At 39.0% G+C, this 20,012-nt stretch overlaps 1 protein-coding gene across 5 annotated transcripts in view; it reads left to right on the forward strand.

Annotated features, from left to right (window-relative positions):
• The first annotated feature begins 5,544 nt into the window (after positions 1-5,544).
• rhbdf1b (rhomboid 5 homolog 1b (Drosophila)) overlaps positions 5,545-20,012 on the forward strand; it is a 38,701-nt gene continuing 24,233 nt past the window's right edge. For 2 of the 5 annotated variants that reach the window (XM_063481529.1, XM_063481532.1), the window contains exon 1: positions 5,554-5,864. The gene's annotated coding sequence lies outside the window, so the exon portion shown is untranslated. Of the gene's footprint in view, positions 5,865-11,339; positions 11,556-20,012 lie in introns of those variants that run through there. The other 3 variants (XM_063481533.2, XM_063481531.1, XM_063481530.1) reach the window with 3 other exon arrangements.

The following is a 20,012-nucleotide window of genomic DNA, read 5'->3' on the forward strand; positions in this document are numbered from 1 at the left end:
CACTGTCTGAAACAAGCTATTTTTTTTTTTTAGCTCCTCTCCTTTTAAGCCACTCCTAAGTCTCCTGATTGGCTCTAGCTGTCCATAGTAGTTTTATATGGTGAACCAATCATGAACCAAAAAAACTCAGCACAAGTGTCTTTTTGTTTGGGTAAATATACATTAAAAGTGATGTTTAATGCTGAATAGTCACATTTACTCAAGTGTCCCTTTAATAATTATAGTGATTAAATAACATTACATCAATAATAATTTCAAGAATAAGCTATAAAGCTAAAAAAACAAAAAAAACAAAACCCTTCTCATGTCAAAAGTCACATAAAACCTCTTATATAGCTCAAAATTATTACCAAAGCTTAACATGGTAAATTAGAAATAACCTTTTTATTATGATTGTCGACTTGAATTTAGTTTTACACATATACTGCGCCAAAATAAGTTAACGCATGAGTTGAGCTGAATAGAAAAACAAAGAGATGAGATTATAAAAAGCCAGAATCGTTCAGTTTGAAAGAAACAACTACAAACAATTACTCGTCTGCATACACTGAACATCTATAGGAACATAGTTTTGATAATGGTCTCCTGTCACTAGGTAAACCCTACCACTGTTTTTAGCCACACTATAAATAATATCACAAATTCACAAAAGATAAGATAACCTTTATTAGTCCCACACGTGGGAAATTTGTTTTGTGAGAAAATGAGAAAATGAGAAAAATGAGACAATGAGAACATGCACAGATAATTAAAATAAAAGTAAATACATTAAAATGACACCACTATAGAGCAAGATATATGATTTCGAACAAGCACCAACAATCCCTCTGAGTCTTCAGGCTTGCCAAGTGTGAATCTGTCCACACCTACAAAGACCAAGCTCGTATTCTTAAAAATAACAAAACAAAACAAAACAGGTATGCAGTTTTTTGTTAGAGACATATATTCCAGTTATTGCTTCAAATTGATTGGCCATGAGGATTTAAAAAGCCTTTTAATGTAGAGTATGTGTCCTGTAGTGCTTAAGAAATGAAATGGATGGTTAGGTGGACCGTTAGGTTTTCTAAAATGTGCTCTTTGTTGTTCACCATATTTGCTATTGATTAAAGCTGCCTGCTCCAGATGAGGCTTGAACTCAGAACCTCAGCATTGCTTTCCAGCATATTAGCTTATTAGTACTGAGCACTAACTGATTGCACTACTGGAGCGCCAGACTGTGACTGAAGATTTCCTTAATGGTGTTGAAATTCTGTTAAGCTCTTTTAAATGAAAATGGAAGATTTTGAATGATTTTTATGAACATTTACTTAAATTAAGTAGTGAGACTAACACATAGATTAAATTGCTATTTATGGTCATGTAACATAATTTCCACACTGAAGAGTCCAGGTGAGGCTTGAATCCTCAACCTCAGCATTTCTTCATACATTACTGCCTTAGAAGCACTGCACGCTGACTAGCTGCACCACTGGAGCTGAGCTGCAATATAAAGATTAAATCAATTATTAATTTTTTGATAACTGTTGATTAAACCAACCAAATAGTTTTACTGGCTTTTAATGACACATGGCTGCTATTTCCTGAGCCTAGTTCTGCTGGAGGTTTATGTATAATAAATTATTTGTTTATTTCACAAAACAGGAAAAGACCGCCCCAAAAGACCACTGCTTACCTAAATGACTTCAAACTCACCTCCTTAGATCGCCAGACTAGGATGAAAGAAGGATGAACACACATACAGAGATTCCTTTATTTACGAATAAAATGATTTCTCTACCTGCTGTAACAAAAAAAGCCAGCATCAGCAGGAGTACATGTTTCAGTGAGCAGTACAACACACAGAGATCCCTTTATTTGTTAGAGAAATAATATTGTTAATAAATAAGTTTGCTGCCTTCAAAGGCCGCAAAACCAAATAAACAGAATAAGCTGTGGGATCCATCTAATGACAGTTCAATGAAATCCAACAACATGAGGCAAAAACATGTTTTAAAATACTGTATGATGTTGACTTTATTTGTTGATTTACATTTGTTTGCCTTATATAAATTAGTAACCACTAACTCACTGGTGTGATTGTACAATTCCAGTTTGTACAACATCTGCATTTATGAATAATCTAGTCCTGGCAACACAGCAGTTTTCAATCCAGCAACAAGATGCACAATCATTCCAACATGTTTCCAGACTGTGTGATTTGAATGTTTATAAACTGCTTGTCAGCAGTAAAATAAATACAACCATACAGTTATGATTGTTTTACATTAGCTACTTATCTTTCACTCATCCTGTGTTAAATTGTACTCTAATATTTTTTTTAAATCTCAACCTTTAAAAATATACTCAAAAAAAGTTAACATATTTCCCTCTAACACTGATAAAAGTCTCCTAAAAGCACAGCACGAGTCTGTTCTGATTACCCCAGCTAATTATCCTCAAAGCTAGTTTGGTGCAGCTCCTCAACACAAGCAGTTTTTACAGACAGAAGCGGTTCTTTGTACGCTCCGCACGTAATGTGACTCCCACGTGATGTGTCACACAACAAACTGGAAATAGCTTTAAGTGACATGTGTGCACATGTTTATGGCTTCTTGTATTTGTGCTGTTACCTGAGTGTCTGTAAATGAGCTTAAACCAGGATTTGGATGGTCGATACAGCCTTTACGATCGCGGAGGTTTCTGTGCTGAGAAAAAAAGAACTTGGCAAATGCTGTTTCCTGTTCTGGCCTCCAGCAGTAGAAGGAAGTGGCCTTTGAAGTGTTGCATGCAGCCAAGCAACTCACAACTAAACAGGCAGCAGGAGGAAACCTGCTCTCCAATACTCAGAAAAGACAAACTGCACACAGCTGTTTACCACACAACATCTCTTTTCAAACCACAGCAAAGCTAAACAGTTTTGCCAATGGTTCTGTTTTTTCAAGGAGACCGGTGTTTAGAGTGCAAATTTGTAAGCATGTTTTATTTAAGCATAATTGAAACACTTTATTTAGCAACTGGTTCCCAATTCATTTTAATGTCTTACATTTTCTTGTGTATAACTAGATGTAACCTAATTTTAAAAGCAACTTGAAAATACAATATATTCTACATTAGCTTCTTTCCCTTCCATCCATCCTTGATTAGTTCTTGTAAGCTACTTTCACCCATTTGGACATTGTAATTCCTCAGATTTCCAAAGGTTCAATGACTTCTTGGTTTGATTTTTTGTGTATGTATATTTTTAGTCATTATACCATTTCTGCAGGTTTAACTGCCTTGCATTCTTTATTTTTTCATGTAACCTCCATTTCCACTGAAGTGAAAATTTATCCCTAACACACCCAGGAACACCTGGCCAGGCTTGCACAACCTGTGACCGCAAATATGATCCGTTTTCTAGGCTATAACCTGTGGGCAGTATTGTTTCGCATACAACAATCACATTGCTGTGTGAACTAAATGTTGTGGGGGTTATGATGACAGACAGTGGTCAGATGAACCTATTAAAGACTTTAGGTGGCTGTGTATAGAAGAGGACGGTAAGAAGATCCGGGAGACCGAGATACTGACCCTGAAGGGGAATCTGTTTTAGGGTGAATAAATCACTACTGCAGTACCTGTGCTGGAAGAGATCTCTGACCAAGAAGATAAAATTACTTTACTATATATATGACATGTTTTTTCCAGCATATATGTAGGACCCTTGGATAGATTTATCCTTGACATACAGAGAAATATGGATGTTTAAAACGCCAATATCTAAGATAAATAAAGAAAATGCCATTTAATGCATCAGCAATAGTAATACAATTCATGCAGACATTATTTCATTTATGAAATGTGATAAACGTATAACTTTATTATTATTTTTTTTTGCGTTTGTTTAGTCTGTATTGATTCCCTCTTTTCAATTTGACCTGTTTTTTCTTTCATGTTTTGATTTGTTTTTAATTTTTTTTAGATGTTTTTGTGATATTTAACCTTGAATTTACCCATATTATTGTATTTTATTTTTGCATTTAATTGTGTTGTTGTTGTTGGTTTCCAGTCTTTGCATATTTGTTGACTGAATCACTGAGCCAAAATATATGCAAAATAGATTTAAGGTATTTTCACTTCTTTACCTGATGGCAAACAAAAAAGCTAAAGCCATTATCTTCATCTCTCCAAAACCTCTGTTGAACTAATGCAATAACATATCAGTTACGTATTTCTGATCGTGACAATTCTGCTCTTCAGTCATTACATTAGGTTTCACTAGCTTAAGAGTACACAAATATTCCTGGGGTCTAGCAGGATCTTAAATATAGATTTCATGCATGTTTAGTGCTTCTGGAACATAATAAACTTTCTTCACTTAGACCCTAATAATGAGGGATATGTCCAGTTGTTAAATATGCTTTCTTAGTTAACAATGTTTTGTCTCTTTTAACACTTCTAAATCCTAAAATATGAGTACAATTTGCTCTTGGAATGATTTGAATTACTGGGACACTGGCAGCATTTGTAATTGTGAGCATTTTCTTATTATTCCTTGTAATGCTTTAAGGGCATTTCCTGATCATACACATACTTTTACTGCTGTGACATTTTTATAGGCTTTAAAAGATTGTAGGAGTTTTATATATCCTTCTCAATTAGTGTTCAACGTGCTTTATAAAGGAATGTTGAGGAAAGTACTTTTTCATACATCACGTTGCTTCCAGATCCAAATGAGCAGAAATGTGGATTTCTGCTATATCGACCTTGCTCATGCTGTAACTGATCCAAACAGAAAAAAATTTGGCTGTTATATCATGCAATGAGGGGTAGGACAGTGGCATGTTGGTTAGCACTGCTACCCTACAGCAAGAAGGTCCTGGGGTCAAATCCATTATCCTGCCTTTCTGTGTGGAGTTTGGCTCTTCTCTCTTGTGTCTGCATGGGTTCTCTGGCTTCCTCCCATAGTCCAAAAACATGCACTTTGTGGGGTTAGGTTAACTGGTGATTCTAAACTGCCCATAAGTGTAAATAGTTATCTGTCTCCATGTGTTAGCCTGATAACCTGTCCCAGAACCCTGCCTCTTGCCCTATGGCAACTAGGTTAGGCTCCAGCCCGGGGAGTCAATATTGTGCAATTACTATATATATTGGAAAAAAAATACTGCATATGACATTTACAGTGATTTCTGTATACTGTATTAAGATAAGGTCAAACTCATAGGAAAAGAAACAACAATACACTCTCAGATACTGTTTTATAATTTGGTTTTGGCTGACTGTGCTCACAATCTAAGAAGTTCAAGGAAAAATAAATGAAAGAAAATAGTAACAAGCAAACAACCTTTATTATTCAAGTAGGTAATTCTCACATAGACGTACAACTAGGAATTTAAACTGAAAAAAAAAAACAAAAACCCGGGTTAAATAACTGTGAGACCAGATGGTATTTCTAATCTTCCCTGGCCTAAAAACCTTACAATTACAACTATATAGATTATCGCCTAGCCTGTAGTTGCTCGTTATCGCCGATAGACGGCGCCCTCCAGTCGCCCGTAGGTAGGTCGGTCTGTCGGTCGGCGTCCATCCAGCGGTGGTGGCAGCAGCGGCAAAGTGGGCGGACCGGGTGAGAGACTACACATGAGCAACTCAGTGGCTGGCACGGCGGAGAATCCGGTGTACACGCTATAGTACGGAGGCTTCAGCTGGCAGCTGTTTCACATTTTTATGGCACGTGAACACGGTACCGCCCTCACTAACATCTGGAGCTCGCGCTTAACAGGGAAACCACTCTTCCTTGTGGCCGCGTGATGAGGCAGGTAGAACTTATGTAGTGCAGTGAGCATTTCACCGGCGGGGACCCCTCTGTGCTGTACTCGGCAAAAGGAACCGGCCTCATCTTGAAGGTAGGTGGGAATAACGTCGCCTGTCATAGCGGACATCGTCGCTGCTTGAGCCGGCTGCTCAATGAATACACACCGTGTAGTATTTATAAGGCGGGAGCTGAGCTGTCAGCATCTCACTCACGGTGCAGGTACGCTGTGTTTTAACTGCTTTGCAGCACACGGGCTCTCTGGGTGGGGTCTCCCGAGGCTCACACCAAACACCCATGTGCGTTCATGCTTGTTGTGTGTGTGTGTGTACTAAGGGACTTTAACACATCTGGACTGTCTTTTAAGCCTTGTGAATTAAAACGCCACGCTGTTGTGTAGCAAATGTGTGTGACACATACCTTGGTCTGTCAAATGGGTGGAAGTCCAAGACATAAGGACCATCAGCGGGTCTAATGAGGTATGAAAGAGAGAAAGGGAAAGTCAGACTAAGGCAGACCTTGTTACCCACTGGCAAAATATCTCTGTATGTTGTCTACTCTTAAATGCTATAGTAAGTCAAGGCAGGGTTGGATGATTCACACACACAAACAGACACACACACACGCTAGGGCACTTGCAGGTTTTTAAGAGTGATGAATTGATTTCAGAGTGCTGCAGGCTCGTCTGTTGCTGAGATGAAGGGGACTGCTAGAGTTGCTGGCTGCGCAGGAATCCCACAGAGACAATTAAACCACTGACCCGTGTCATCAAGGATTTGTTTTGCCTTCCTGTTCGGAAACGTGGTAGGGAGCTGACTTTTTGGGCCAGATGGCAGGAGCATATACTTGCACACACACTTGTGAAGCGCGTGCGCGCGCGCACACACACACACACGCACATCACCTGGCACAGCTGTAAAAAACTCCCTACTGAGGGACACAGCAGTTTTGGTCAGGGTTAAAACCTGCGATCTCAGTGATGACTTAATGGAGTGTGGCAAAAACAAATGAGTGGAGATTCATTGCTCAGCTGTCACAAACACGTTTCTTTAAGATTCTGTTCTTTCAGCTGTAACTGTGTTGTGTTGTATGTTAGTAGTACCTGATGTTACTAATAAGACAGGATGCAGGATGCTCTTTATTTTGGAGGGAAATGGATCTGACAGTGAATTTGGACATACAATGAAGTATTTTATGAAAAATGCCTAGATTTATACCACTTCTAAACAAGTAAACCTGCTGTTTTCTATGATTTTCTGAACTGTTGATACAAGGCAGGCTGGATCGATGCTGTTGTGTTGTTTACACCATACTCTGACACTACCATCCGAGTGCTGCAGCAGAAATCGTGACTTATCAGACCAACCAACGTTTTTTCAGTCATAACTTGCCCAATCATTGTGAATCTTATCCTCAGTTTTCCGTTCTTAGCTGACAGGAGTGACATCTGGTGTGGTCTTCTGCTGCTGTAGCCCATCTACTTTAAGGTTTGGCATTTTGTGTGTTCAGAGATGCTCTTCTGCATGCCTCAGGTTAAAAGATTGGTTATCTGACTTCCTGCTGTCTTCCTGTGAGCTCTGATCTCTGACATCAACAAGGCTGCTCACTGGATATTTTCACTTTTTCAGGCCATCATTGGTTCGATGGTTGTGCAGGAAAACCCCCGAAAGACCAGCAGTTTCTGAAATACTCAGACCGTCTGGCACTAAAGCTAGCTAACAAACCTTCCTTCTCAATTCTGATGTTCAGTTTGAACTTCAGCTGGTCGTCTTGACCAAGTATGCCTTAATGCACTGAGATGGTGGCGTGTGATTGGCTGCTTAGATGTTTGAGTTGAACAGGCATATCAAAGAGAGTGGTTGGGGATTGTACATATTATTTGATTTTTAAAATATAATAATCAAAACAAACTAACATTTCGAAAGTGAAAAACATTTAATTTGTCACGTTAAAGGAAATATATGTGGGTGGTTTTAAACTTTGCTTTAAATTGCTGTTATTACAGATCCTTTCATCGCTCTACAACTCTGTTATAAATACACGTGGAAAAGCAGCTTATGGTGTCATAAATCACCTCTGCCGTGAAGTCCTGATTATGATGGTGGCCCTATATTAGAACTGAAAGCGCCTAATATAACCTGATGACAAAAGTACGACAGCACACATGCACACACAGCACTAAACAGGAAGCCAACAGCGTAACCTAGATGTAAAACGGTAGGCATCTGTAAAGCATGAAGACATTTCGCAGGTGTGTCTTTGTCTCTTGCCTGGGCGCACTGAGGTTGCCGCATCGAGCTTGTTTGAACAAGTTAGACATAAAAGCGACGGTGACAATAGCAGGTTTATTTCTGGGCCGCTGCTCTCACAAGTGAAATGCACCTTCATGTTTATACTGAGCCCTCTCCGCTGGGTGCATCAGGGTGGAAAACTGGGTTGGTTTTACAGGAGCCCTCAAGCATTTTCTACAACTCATTTTTCATGGCAGCTTGCCCAGGAGTGGATCATCTCTAGTGCCTACAAGCCATACTCTACATTTTTCATGTGATTTATGCAACTACTTGTTATCGGGCAACTAGTTCATTCATGTAGGATATGTCGGTAAATAGGTTTGCGCAAAATTTGAATGGGAGGTGTTGTGGTTCCTTTGGTCGTCCGTTTTTTAAAAGACATTTTTTCTAAAGGCGTGTTTTTACAAAAGGAGGTCAAATTGATCAAATAACTGCAAAACAAGCAACATTCTCCCCAGCCTTAGTGACAATTTTAGTTTAGGAGTATTTAAACAATGGTATACTGATGCTAAACTAACTCAGTGAAAGTGTAAGCTTTGATGCCTCCTCAAGAAACCCTCCAACTAAATGGTTGTGTTGGCGATTTGTGCTTGTCATATCAGCTGGCTGCTGCAGGCAACCCTGGCCAGTCTGCAGTCTAAGTGACAGACACACACAAACTCTTGACTTCTGATCAACAGACTGGAGTTCAAGTTTTGTCTTGGCTGCTTTTATGTTTTGCTTTCACTCGTGGTTTGGTTAGGGTTTGGCACAAAACCTATTTGGTTATAGTTCAGGAAAACCCCCAGTTTGGGTTAACTACATGCAGGTTTTCTCACACAACATAAAAAAGAAAAAGCTGAGAAAGAGCAAAATATCAACAAAAATTGAATCAATACGTTTTTGAGTTTTGGCAGCTTGAATTTTCTTGTTCATCTACTTAAAATATTCCCGTGAGGTTAATCCATTCCTTCTATTTTTCCAGACTTATGATTGGCAGTGGGAGTGCACTAGGCTTTGACATTTGGGTTTGTGTTTGCTCCTAGTTGCTGACAATTTATGATGCAGTATTGTCACAATACCTCACTCACGATTCAATATTATTGAGATTTTTAACATTTTGCAATATGCTGAGTTTTGGAATATCTGTTAGTGATTCATCCATTTTCTTCTACTCTCCAATTCAGAGTATCGTAGGGCTGGAGCCTATCCCAGCTGTCTGTTTTATCCAATGAGATAAAGTTATGTCACATCAGTTATTTTTTTTCTCCAAACTGAGGTGATTAAGTATTCCAACACTGTCACTAAAACCTGACGTAAATGTTGCCACATGCTGGAGTCAGTGTTTTATCAGATATCTGCAATTGAATAAGGTCAAGTTGGTAGTTACATGCAGTCTGTTTCTGATAATACAGTAATTAACTGGGATAAACTCTCAAAAATCACACATCTGTTGCTGTTTACGTAGACAGACGTTCACATTTAAAAACAAAATCACATTTCATGTTTACATTTTCACACAGCAAACTTCCTGTTCTACAGGAATATAACAGAATACAACCAGCTGGCCAGCTGTTGCAAATTTTTTGTTTCTAATACTAGCTTTTTAACATTAAATTTTATTGTTAAGCCCAGTTTTCTCAGCTTTGCACATAGAATCACAAGTGCACTCTGCAGTGCTTTTTAGATATTCTTTATCCAATCACAATTGTTGTACTAATATTGAATATTGTGTCGTCCCCTGACTCATATTTTGAAAGTTGAGTTGCTGCTAACCAGCTTCTCCATGCCTTTTCTGTCATTTTTGACTTGGCTGCTGTTGTGGTAGTTCTTCATATTGTTCAGCTGCTTCTCCAGAAGCTCTTTTGTGTTGATGCAGTATCTTTACTCCTCTGTCATGGAGATCAGCTAACAGATGGAAGGCCCTTTTAGGGAGAACCTTGAGTGTGTGCTGCTACGTCAGGCTCATGTTAGCTGCAGAGGAGAACAAGGTTTACTTTAAAAAGGTAGACTTAAAGTCTCCTCTCTCTGTGCGGGGGCAGCTGACGATCTCTGTCATTTATTGACATTCATTTAAGAAACTTCTTGTGCACTTCCGTTTGTGTGCCCGCACATGCACATGCAATTGCATACTGGCACTAACACTTGCTAGAAACATCCATTGCCTTTCCTGCCTTTCCAGGATGCTGTTACATCTAAAAATGACAACAGCACAACACATGATTTACATGCACGTGTACCACACAAATTACCTATGTGTTTTTCTGGAAGAGGAAAGTCTGGGCATCAGCAGATTAGCTCAAAATCTGTAGTGAAGCCAGGTAAAAGGTGTGAATCCTCTAGCCATCTTTAACAAGTCCAACTTGAGTTAACCCATACTTTTGGGTAGATAGTATACACAGCAATGTGAGATTTCTCTGATTGTTTGGTAACAGTCTGGTGCTGGCTGCATAAAAAAGTTTGTTTTTACAGTCACGTCTTAGCCAGAGTGTGCAGAGGGGCAGCAGACCGCGGCTGCCTTTCATGGCTGGCAACAAATTCAGACCTTCAGCTGCAGCATGAATGATTAGCAGTGCAATGACATGACTTTCCTAAATGTGCACTAACAGGTAATGGTTAAATAATTGAGTGTGTGCAGCTTGTTTTACCCTGCATCCACCCCCACCCCCGGAAGAAACAAATGATCAAGATTTGAGCTGATCTGCACAGATCTGGACAGGGATTTCTCTAATCCTCTCTCTCCATTATTGTGTCTCTTTCTCTTTTTTTCTTTTTTTCCTGTCACTACATTGTGCTTGCACTTTCATTTTTTTCCTCAGATAAGATCAGACAGGTGCTTTCAGTGCACCATGCAAGTAGTGACAGATAATTAAAAAAAGGTGTTCACGTTCATATGTGTGTTATTTTTATTTACCGTAAGAAATAAATAGACGGAAACCTCTGCACTCTGCATAAATACGCATTTTTAGTTTGATTTTAATATTCTCTGAAGTTTCCTCGATCATTCAAGTCTCGCGTAAAAATAAAAATCAGACAGCTGTTGGAATTGTGAGTCCATAAATTCGATGAAGTACCGTGCAACAGATTGTCGCGGGTTCACTTATTTATACAGTGTAAGTGCGGACATGCAGGTCACGGAACAGTCATGAGTGGATCAGTGTGATAAGTGTGTGATGGGGTGATGACCGATGGGCAGATGTGCAGTCTTGCAGTTACTGTGAAACATTTGTTTCAGGATGGGTTGGGTGGGAGCTGGATAAACAGATTTCCCGAGTGTCTGTTGAGTCTTTGAAGAGTAGACTTGCAGTGGGTGTGCAGTGATACCGGAGGGACAATACCTTACTTCAATATTAAAAGTGAAAGAGATGGCGCTCCAAGTATCCTGAATCAAAATTTTTAGGAGAGTTCTGGAATGACAAAGGTGGCGGTTGCCTTGCCTCTGCCTCCAAAGAAGCAATAAACAGACAAACAGGGAAAGATGTGAGGCGCATGTGCTTGTTAGCATAAGGATGCAGGTAAGTCTACTTGTTGTTTTTCTTGGCTTACTAAATCTATAATCTGAATTACCATGGCATTTGCTCAAGAGCTCTGGAATGCACCAGGGGTGTTGTTCATGTCAACACTATGGAACAAGCTTTGTGTTTTTCCCCTATAATAATCCTTTGTAATTCTACTCAAGCAGTTTTATTGGAAAAGTTAAGACTTTCTCTCCATTCATTTAGATAATAATTGCTCAGAGGTGCTACCAAAATGGTTGCCTAATGGTGAGACTTGCTTCTACATGGATTAAAATGAACAGCTATGCAGTGTACCCACTATGGAGGTCTTTCAGTTGGTACCAAAATTAAACCTGTGTTCTTTGTAATGGCCAGCTGGGAAAATATAGTATTACAATATTAATCTTACCTAGTTATCCAGAATTCTTAGGCAGTATTAGTATTCCTAGTATGTTTCAGCTGTGTATCCAGTGTATTTTACTGTTTAATCCTAACTTTAAGACAAATATTTTAGCTGTTTATCCTTCATTGTTGGCTAATTATTGCTCCACAGCTAATGCACTCTAACTGGAGACATACTTGCTAAATGATTTGTTGCAGGTGGTAACATCATAAAGCGTAGGGGATTGCTGGAACATCGTTGAATCATTCCGGCCTCTTTGTGACTTTGGTGATAATACTTTCACTCAGCATGAAAAGAAAATCAGTGAGAAAAGATCATCTTTATCTCGAAATGTAAAAAATAAAAGTCTGGATGAATAGAAAGCTGCCTGTCAAAAAAGAATTTTAATCTGGCCATTATGTGGCCTCCAAACACTTCTTCAGTGTCTGTTTGATGACAATGCTATCCCCCGGCCAGACTGCTTTATGAAAATCCTGAATAACTCCTCTGTGTTTCTTTGAAACCACAATTATGACCACCATTTTTCCTTCATATTCTTTTCAGAGCCAATTCTCTATCCCCCTCGCTATCTTACTCTAATGTGGCATCTGTGGGCAATTACCATTAACTTTTCATACAAGGCCAGCCAACAGAGGAAGCTGTTGTATTGGCGCTCACAGCATGGATTTGCTGGCAACGTAGAGAGACGGCAGGAAGGAGGAATAGTAGGAGGGTTAGACGGCTGCTGAGGAGGCCTATTCATGTCTCCAGGCGAGCCCACACTTGACTAGACACTTATTGTAGTGGTGACCTTCCTGTCACCATGCAGCTAACACAAAACAGCTTCATGTGAGGCGCATGTGTTATTTGTCCCCTTTCCTGCGAGTCAACCCTTCCCTTGGTCTCGTTTTTAGTCGTTATTAATATTTCTTTTCCTAGTTATTGCATTCTCTCAATGCCCCAGTGTTTGGCTGGTTTAAAGCCCCTTTTAACAGTTATTGTATTATATTATTATTTAATCATAGTTGTAAGAATGACCACTTATTATTTAACTTATTTATCGCAAGTGTGACAGTATTAGCCAGTTAAGGTCACTGACTTACATTATATGAGTGTTCTTCTAAAGTCCTTTTGGTTTGAGTTCAAGGGTTCATTTGTTTTACTCACTCAAAGACAGATTTTGCTGTTCGATTAGTCTGCACCTGTGCAAGGCTCAGACTGGCCATCAACACCACATTTAAAGAAACATTTAAGTTGTTATCTTGATGTGAGTGTCGGCAATCAATGGTGGTAAAAATTTATTGTGGAAATTTCAGTCAAATTCGTTTTTTCTTCCCTGAGCAGTCATTTTTTAATGCTTTGTTTAGTTTCATTGTATTATGTACAGTGTTGGTCAAGTTACATGAAAATAGTAATTAGTTACTAGTTACTAATTACTTCTCCATGAAAAAAATCTTGTTACTTTACTGGTTACTTATTACTTAGTTACTTTTTAAAAACTTAAAACACAACCTGAATACGTAATAAAGCAACAAACCTTTCAGCCCAGTTCTATTTTTTCCTGCATAATCCATCATATAAAATTGAATGAAATGAAAAAAATCTCTTTTTAAAACTTGCTTTATTTGTTTTAATCTTTTAACTTCATGCACATTGCATCAAGCAAAAATTATATTATATGCGACTGTCTTTACCTGGAAGAAATTTGTTTAACATTTAAACCTATTTTCTGCATGCAGAGTGTACAGCTAATGTTTTTATCACTTTTTAACGAATCAAATTCAAAGTAATGTCAGTACCTCCAAGCTTTAAATGCTGCACGGTCGTACTCTCTCCCGCACTCCATATTATCCATCGTTGATCTGCACACATCTGTTGCTGCCACAGAGACACTCATGAGACACTCTCACAAAATCACAGTTTAGTAATGCAGTAACGCAGTGTGCTTACGGGAAAGTAACAGTAATCTAATTACTTTTTTTGCGATAGTAATCCCTTACTTTACTCGTTACTTGAAAAAGTAATCGAAATGCGTTACTTCCCATCTCTGGTTATGTATAACTCTTATCTTTGCCTTTGACATTAAATGAGGGTTAAATCTTGTCCCCTGGTGTTTACTGGCTATTTCAGCTAGAACTCAGTGCTCTAACCAAGGTTAACCATCAGACTCAGAGTTATTTGGCATAAGTCAGTGTCTGTCTTTGATTTTACATAAATTCCCCCTTGCCCGTCCCAGAAGAGGGCATGGTGATTGGTCGGCTAGTCCTGTTTTTAGTTGAAAAAGCGCCCAGAATCAACCTTATAAAGTGCTCCTTTTATTTATTGTTGAGGATCTAATGATCACTGGTTCTAAGATGCTATGAAACATAAAACCCATCGTCAGTCTCTGTCTGCTCTCCTGGGGCTGTTACTGTGTAATCTCTTTCACTCTGTTTTGTCTTCTGTCTCTCTTACCCTCTGTCACTGACTTTTTGTTCAGTATTTTCTTTCTTTCTTTTTGTCTCTTCTTCCCTCACGTTATTGTTCAGTCTGGTGTTGCCACCTTATAACAGACCAGGATGGTAGGCGGGGGAACCAGTCTTCCGTTCTTGCTGAAAAAACTCCACCATCATCTCAAGTCCCATACCAGGCACAGGGGCTGTAAACTGCTGCGCTCTCTCCAGCTGCATTTTTGGCAGCGATATATGCTATGAAGCTATGAGGTGTTGGAACATTTAAAGTGATGAATGGCAATGCTGCAGGCTAATTCTTACAGAGAGGTTTTCCATCGAGTCTTTTGTGTTGAATTATCTGCAGTTGCCAGTAATTACCTACTGTTTAAACTAATGATGATACCATCAATTAATCCGAAAAGATTTTACGTAAAACTTTTCCCGACATATTTTTATTGGCATTTTTTGTGTCCATAGACAGAATGAAAGATGGATTCAGTGCTTTGAGGGAAATGAAGAGAAGCGCTTTTAGCCTTTAAGCTTGCAATGTTTTTGATAGCCACCAGGGGGGCGATAGCTGTGGTTACAAAAGTCTGTGGAAAGTTTACAGGACAAGTGGGACTCGGACTTGAGACTGACGAGTTAAATGCCGACTGATGTGTTGTCTGACAGTGTGATCCATATCCGCTTGTCCCATCCAGTTTCAGTACACAAAGATGGCGATTGCCACACAAATGCTTCATTTGCTTAATGTGTAAATAACGTCCTAATAGTGCAGTGTAATTCAAAGTCACCGGGGCTATAGCTTGATCATATCTGCATTGCTCAGGAAATTCAGTTACAGCCTTCTCAATGCTCTGACAAGATGAACATGTGAAGGATTTCATGCACCGAAACGAAGCTCTGTAACTAAAAGGCAGAAACAGGTAAACGGATGCAGATGTTTGGCATAGCACACAGACAGACGTGTACATGGATGCATACACATACACAACAAACAGCTTGTTTATGTTGTTTGGACATGCAGATGACTGTTTTTGTTTCAGAGGGATATTTTGTGTGTTCTGTGTCCATCTCCTCTCCACACAGTATCACACTGTTTATTCTCTGCTTTGCTGCACTGGATTTCCTTTGGGTTTTTTATGCTCTTTGACTTGGTGCAGCATGTCTTTTTTTTTTTTTTTACCCATCTTTCATCTTCTCCCAACATGACATAAAACCACTTTTCTCTCCATCTGTTGTTCTGTTTTTCCTCTCCTCTCTGCCTCAATGCATTCCAGGTCATCTCAAGTCAAGAGGCAGCGTGAGGTCGCGTCTCATTATCACGCTATAACGTCCTCGGAGAACTTTTCCCAGCCTTAATGAATGCACCCTTGCAACTTTTGCCACTTTTTTTTTACTGGCATCACTGTCACAGTTTGATGTGTTATGAACTGTTCGCTTCCCAGCAATGGTTACCTTGAGGTTTGACGTGATCGCTAGCTCTGCACAGATAAAAAGGCTTGTCTTCCTATGCAGACTGCTTCATCAGAATTGTGTGGGTGTGAATTAAAGTGCAGTGGGTCGGATTTTGAATGCACACACGTCTGCGTGCCTTTCCTGCTTGTCAGTCTGAAACTGCTTCCCCACGGGCCACGTGTCAATCTACAGTGGGGAAACACTTGATGCCGGTAGTCTGTGCCAATCCTTTAATCTCTTAATGACATTCATAGGAGACATTTTTTTTTCCTTTGTGAAACACATCTGAGACTTTTGGATTATGCAAATCCAAGAGTGCAGGAAGTGTAGGTGTCGATTTTTTACTTCCCGCTTCTGCCCCAGTTTTGCGTTGCCAATTAAATCCATCCTGCTTAGATAGCTCACTAGTTGAGAGACATGATTGTACTCAGAGGCCGATTTGCCCTCTGACCTGCTCTCATTGTTTGGGCTTCTGTTTATCTTTGTATAGCTAAGCAGCTTTTTTATGCCGTTCCCCTCTGCATTGAGGCAAAAGGACATTCTAGCAATTCTGCCAAGCATATTTGTAAGCAGATAAACTTTGCATTTAGATTTTAGGGTGTATAAATTATTAGAAAGTAATGATAAAATCTGGTTCTTGGAGTAAAAAGGAGCATTTCTCTGCCCACTGTTATCAAATGCTTGCCTACAGGACACTCATGGGTTACTCTCCATATATGTAAGTTTTTTTTCCTTAAAGCATAAAAGGCTTTTGTTGCAAATTGGTGGTCTGTAAATAAAACTGAATAAATACTGAATAAAAAAAGTGTCTTTTTTTTTTTAGCCTTTACTGGGTGATAGTACCGCTAACCCATTGTTAAGGAAGAGCAATAAAGCTTTACTAGAGATAATAAAACTTGCCCCTATTACATTTATTAATATGTGTCAAACCACAATATCAAATTGAATTTTTTTAAGATTTCGCACCTCATGTAGTCAGTATTATTCACTGTCAGCTTTTCAGTTTCACAAGAATAAAAATCAGCTTTTTAGTAACACATTCCTTGGAAAAGTTGATTATCGGATGTCTAGCCTGATGTTGATCGGTCACGGTTCTCACACTCATCATACTGCAGCTGACAAATTAGAGTAGAAGTAGGCTGCAAGGTACTCGGGCTCTTTCCAGGAATGTGAGGCATTTCCTAACCTACAGTGTAGCTGTGAAAGGCAGACAGGATGAACACGGCACATTTCTGTTTATTTTAATTCTGCTTCTGATTGTACCAGTGTCCTCAAGGCAAAGTTTCAAAAGTTTATAAAATCAAATGACATTTTATTCTTTTTTGTGACATTTGAAACATCAATAAACTGCTGTAAACAAGCGATTTTGTCAATAAGAAGCCTTGCAGCTTCATTTAATAATTCAAAATTGTTTTGCAAGGTGTGCAACCAGATCACGTTTGACTAAAGCTGTTTTATGGCACAGAGGGAGGTTGCTTATAGAGGAAGGTGAGGGCAGTGGTTTTCTTCTAAAATGGATGAGGAGCTCTTGAGAGTTTTTGTCGTGGCAGATGGTGCAGAGATTCAAAAGTAGATGGAAAAATTGCTTGAAAAACGTTCATCTTCTGTGAATGAGAAAACCAAGCGTCACTAAGGAATGGGATGCAAGGTTTCAAAGAAGTCTTTGTGACAGATTTAGACTACAGTATGGTCTTAATCAGCCTGTCTTTTTTATAAATTATTCCAGTGTGTTGTTTTTGACAGTGGGACGTGTTTATCTACACACATACAGTAGCCTTAAGTAGCAGCGTCACTTGTGTGTGGGTTTCTTTTTTGTGGTTTTGTGTGTGTGTGTCTAAGTGGGTGGGATATGTTCCCGCACCCCTGTGCGCTGATCTGAGTTGAGTTGTAGCTGCACAGCGGCTGATTGACTAATGAATTGCTCACTGTCGTGTAATCTGCGGTAAGAAGATAAAAGACAGACGCCGCAGGACAATCAAAGCAGTGTTTAGACAGATGGTTTGAACTCATTAAGACCCCCCACTGTGAGTCTGTCAGCGTGTTTTGGAGCACAATCAAACTCGTAAGTGAACAATCTACAGATTGATGTTAGAATTTGGAAAATGAATCAGTGATGTGGCATATAAACAGGCAATCAGTGGTGGGCTTTATTGTAAGGATGCATAGAAATGTACCGATTTACCAGTCTGTTAGCTTTTTACCAATATATTAGTATTGGCATTTATATTGGCCAATGAATGAGCATTTAAAAGATAGACATTGGAGGGATACTGTAAATAAGTAAACAAATAACTACACATGACAAATGTTAGGAAATCTGTTTATGTTTCATGTATCTGAAAGAAAAAAGATATGTTGGCCGATATATCGGGATTTTTTTTTTAAATCACCAAATAATTGTATGAATATCAGTCGACATCCTCACTTTCCTTCCTGTGTATGGGAGATAGAATTTTATAATTGATAAATAGCTGAGTTCATCTGATCGTGAGTCCAGATAATTCAGTTCAGTGCAGCTGAATACTCTGAACACTGATGTCTCTGAGGAGGATGATATTGGCACCAAGCTGCTTTACAGTCTTGTTCTGTTTTACAATGTTTTTATTTTGTCAAATTTGAGTCTCATTTTTTTGGGGGTTGAGCCTAATTATAACTAACCTGGGCAAAATCATTTTGTCATCCAGCGCATTTAATAAGCAGGCTGCAGAAAGAAAAAGTAAAAATAGTAGTACATATTGTATCAACGAGAGGAGAAGGCTGCTTGGATTATGGCACAAAGACTGATGGTAATATAAACTGTTATGTTCATATTATTTGTTTATTTGTTCTTTTTCAAACATATTGCATGTTTCGGATATGCAGCTGAGAACAAGATTTAGCATCGGGTCCAACTTAGACTTCTGTGGTGAATAATCTTTTCTGGCCAGCGTTCGGCCTCAGCGTGGCTGCCAAAATGTTAAATAAGGCTGTATCCCCACAGCCGTCTTATAACCAGGAGTCGGGGTATAGACACAAAAGTTAAAGTCTCCTCTTAATAATGTCTAAAGATCTAAATTACTTTTATACATGTTATTGTAAATCTTCTATTCAGCAGAGTACTGTTATATTTTTACAGTAAGAAACCGTCATTTTAGAACACTGTAAAAGAAGCATTTAATGCTGGCAAATTTAGAAAGTCAGGAAGTCCAAAAGTCAACATACAATTTTAATTAATGTTTTTGGCAAGGAAGGACGTGACTGCTCTTCTGTTTTATTTGTTTATGTCATTCATCATTTCTTGTTTTTACTTACTGACATGACCGAAATTCTGTTTCTGTAGCGGCAGATGTTTAATCATTTATTAGTGTTTGTTTTAGAGGTAGTAGCAGATTAGAGAAACACACACATGCACTCATCATCCAAACTCTGCAAACAGAAAGGAAATGACCTACTGTGTTATGACTAACATCTGGCACAGATGAGAGCCCAGAGCAAATGTAGTCCCTTTGTAGGGGGTTGGGATTGAGGGTAGGATGATAGAAGCACGCAAGATAATTCAATGCAAATCTATAGCCTTTTCATGCATTGTTACATAACCGTAACAAATAATTAAAAGAACTGAGATGCACAGTTGTGGGAAGCCTCCGGGAGAAGGGTTTTTGTGTGCAAAAGGATCTGTAGGAACAGATGAATGCAATGAAATGGCAGTAAATCAGAAAAGTGCTGCCCTGAGAAGAAAAACTACTTTAACACTGAAGTTGAAATGGGCCCAGTGGTGCTGTTTGGCAGGTTGTAGTGCCTATTAGAACAGAGCAGTGCCAATGTAATAAAGTTCAAACCCTCCTGGGCTGTCTGAGTTTTAATCTTATGCTGAGTCCAAGCCAGTTAACTTGGAAGTGCACTGATAATTGTCAGTTTTATAACACATTCTTGCTGGAGAGCAAAGGAAACACCAGGGCTCTTTACTAAATATACCATATATCCATCAAATGAAAATAAACATATGACCTGAAATTTAACAGTTGTCTGGCATTACTATTAGAAAGAACTGCACAAATAAAATCCAAGTAACAACTTCACTAACACTCAGTGGATACAGTAGTAGGTAGAGCTTGCTCTTGCCCTCAGATCTGCCTTAATTCTTCGTGGCAAGTGCTGGAAACATCCATCAGTGATTTTGGTCCACATTGACATGATAACATCACACGGTTGCTGCAGATTTTC

The sequence above is a fragment of the Pelmatolapia mariae genome, linkage group LG8, assembly GCF_036321145.2.
Source record: "Pelmatolapia mariae isolate MD_Pm_ZW linkage group LG8, Pm_UMD_F_2, whole genome shotgun sequence".
NCBI lineage: Eukaryota > Metazoa > Chordata > Actinopteri > Cichliformes > Cichlidae > Pelmatolapia > Pelmatolapia mariae.